The sequence below is a fragment of the Mus pahari genome, chromosome 17 (assembly GCF_900095145.1).
Source record: "Mus pahari chromosome 17, PAHARI_EIJ_v1.1, whole genome shotgun sequence".
NCBI lineage: Eukaryota > Metazoa > Chordata > Mammalia > Rodentia > Muridae > Mus > Mus pahari.
Window position 1 is genome coordinate 16,179,394 of NC_034606.1, and position 3,418 is coordinate 16,182,811.

Genomic DNA, 3,418 nt, shown 5'->3' on the forward strand with positions numbered 1-3,418 from the left:
TTTAGCTTACAGTATCCAATAATATGTCATAGTTCATTTCAAGTCTTTTAAGTCTAAAATGAGATCCCCTGTGATTTCTTTCCAGAACCCATACAGGGAGCACATAGCCAAATGAAATGAATTAAAGTAAGCTATTGGGACAAAGTCAAGGACTGTGTAATGCAGAAAAGCTACTTACATGTTATTAGCAACCTTGCGGTGTTTGTTTGTTTCTTTCTTTGTTTTTTCTTTTATCAGTAAGGAGGCATAAAAGGCAGGCAAAACATTAATGGGAACCTTGATTTTTTTTTAAGCACTTGAAGCATGATAAACTTTTCTAAAACTATTCATACAGCAAATAACTATAGTTCGCCATTTCTGTCATCTTCACCTGTACTTAACTTCCAACTTTATAAAAAATCTTTAAAGTCACAATCTTTATTGAAGAACAGGTAAACATGGCATCCTATGTACACGAGGCACATGGTATCAACTGCATCTGCAGATGTAGTAGTCCATTTGAGTTATGACTTTGTCACGGCTTTAGACAAATTTTGAGCTAGTGTACAATTTCAACAATGCCAGATGCTTATCTTAGCATGCTTAGATGTTGCATACTTGTTTTTGATAGTCATGTCCTTTGTAAAGCCATGGTTCACCATAAGTATATTCTTAGCCAGGTGCTGCATAACAGGGAGATGGGATTCTTTAATGTAGGGTAAGTACTGCTGCAGAGTTGGTGTCCATTCACTGTTGTCAAATTTTTTTCAGTGCTAAGCAAAAAGCCACAGCTGCAATTTGAGAAGGAGCAAACTCTACCAAGCCCAGTGGAAACATCTGGATGTGTACCTGTAGAAGAATATCTGTGTCAGGTTTCCTCTGATGTAATTCTTACAGTGAGTGATGGAGATGCAGATGATGGAGATGATCCAAGCCAGTATAGTAAAATGTGAAAGATACCTATGCTTATCTTAGAAAACTGGAGGAAGAGCAGTCAGTGAACCTCCTGGGTCCTAAAGTCACTGGAAACATGAGAGCCATCCTAACTGATTGGCTACTACAAATTCAGATGAAATTTAGGCTCCTGCAGGAGACCATGTACCTGACAGTCTCCACTACTGATCGGTTCATACACAACACTTGGGTGCCTAAGAAGATGCTGCAGCAGGTTGGTGTAACTGCCATGTTTATTACAAGCAAATATGAGATATACCCTCCAGAAATTGATGACTTTGCTTTTGGGACTTTTGTGATACTTATACTAAGCACCAGATCAGACAGATGAGATGAAGAATCTGAGAGTTCTGAACTTCTGTCTGAGTTGCCCTCTGCCTCTGCATGTCTTCTGTAGTGCATCGAAAATTGGAGAGGTTGGCGGTGAGCAGCATACTTTGGCCAAATACGTCATGGTGCTCACTATGCTGGACTACAACACGGTGCATTTTGCTCCTTCTTAAACTTTATAAATTATCTCTAATTCAGATGATTACACTGAAAAAATAAAAGAGAACTTAATTATATTAGCTGAAAAATGTTACATATTTTTGCTTCATTCTACATTTGGTGACATTGAATTACTAAATCCAATTGCATACAACAATGTAGAAAACAAATTGTTTTTATAGAACAGTGGTTATGAAACATAGATCTTCACATACAAACAAAGCCTAAACTTTGGTCTCTTAAAATAATCTTTCCAAGAGGGTCACATAATATATTCATAAGTCATTCACTTTAATTTAAAGGAGTCCTTGATCCCATCAAACTGAAAGAGAAGGACTTAAGGTCCTCTCACCTCTTAGTTTTAGGAGTAGAATTCACAGACCCAAGTTCATTAGTGTTTCATTAATTATGCTAAATTCTACTTAAGCTGCTTATAACTATGCAATTAGACCTAAAAGAACAGCTGAAGTCAATATTTGAATGTCTTATAGAAAAAGTATTAATCTATGTTGTACTTGTTTGTCCAAGCTGAGTCCAAACTAATACACCTGTTAAGAAAAACATTTGACAGAAGTAGATTATTTCAAACTTTGTTTAAACCAGTATTAGTCACCTACTTCATATGATTCTAAACAATGTGTTGTATGCTTACACCCTACATTTCCTACAGGGCCTTAATCCTCCACATTTCATTACTGTTCCACAAGTTTAGGAGACATAAATCGATGGAAGCAAATAAGTTTATAAAGTATCACGTGTATGGTAATAAAAGAAATACATTACCAAGTGGAGAGGGCATTGTAGGAGTTTTGAGGGAAGATTGTTGAATTAAATGTTATGAAATCCAGGCGGTGGGTTTGCTACCCACCCCAATGCTTTATGTTCTCAAATGAAAGAGCTACACACAGCCTTTATATTCTTATATTCCTCAATCAGCACAATAGTTTGGCCACTGCCTGTTAATAACTCCATGCTGTTAATCCTGTGTTATTACTTACTAACTCTAAGTTCTTTCATGGCTGATCTGGACCCAGAGGGTGGCTCAACTGGGCTCAACTCTCCCAGCACTTTCTCATGGTGCTCAGGTCTCTTTGTCTTGCACTCTTCTCAGGCATGGCTTCTCTCATCGCTTCAACACTCTCCTGGCAATACGGGGTATGGGGGGAAAGGACAGACAGAGGCAGGATTTAGGATTCCCTGGCTTGGGACCAGGAGGGCGGAGAAGAGGAGGAGCCTTGTCCTAGCCAGTCAGTACACCCAGTCCTCCTAGATCTGATGTCTGTCAACTCTGGCCAGGCCTCTCCAACCCACCAAACTTCTATGTAGCTCTACACCTATGTGGTCCCAAACTGGACTGTTGTTTTCCCATGGGCTGCCTAGTACTCTAGAGAGTAATTTTAACTTTGCTGAGTTTAGGAGGAGTTGTAGCTACTGTGCCCTCAGGCTCTGGTCCAAGAAAGACCTCACCACAGCCTTGGTTCACTACCCTAGGCAGGTTATGTTGCATGACTGGGGCTTCTAAAGGAGTCATGCCTCTGAAAGGCACTTGGCTTTGGCTGCCTGCTCTTTGACTAAGAAAATGCCTTTCACCAGCGACTTCTAACACTTTAAGCTGCAATTAAAGAACCATGTTCAGTGTGCCATTTTGTTAAGTGATATTTTTCCTCCCGTGTCCCTGTCCCAGAAGGACTGTATTAAATTTGCAAAAACCTTAGCCATAACCTTTGGTTGTTTCTCCTAGCTTTTAAGTTAATTATCCCATTTTTCTAAGTTCTGCCACAGGGATGGTTACCGATATTCAGCTCTAACGTGTCTATCCTCCTTCATACCCTGAGACAAATCTCCACATTTCTTTCTATCCCAGAATTCAAACACCCTACTGAATGTGCCACATTCTATTTCCTGCCTAAACTTATAAACCAGTCCGCATGTTAATGACAGATGCAACATCTATACAGTACACAAGATATTCTCTGCAGAAAAGGAAGGGAGAAAT

General features: G+C 39.4%; 1 pseudogene; it reads left to right on the plus strand.

The window, feature by feature from the left end:
- Positions 1–437: 437 nt before the first annotated feature.
- LOC110335091 lies at positions 438–1,436 on the plus strand (annotated as a pseudogene).
- The last annotated feature ends 1,982 nt before the right edge of the window (positions 1,437–3,418 follow it).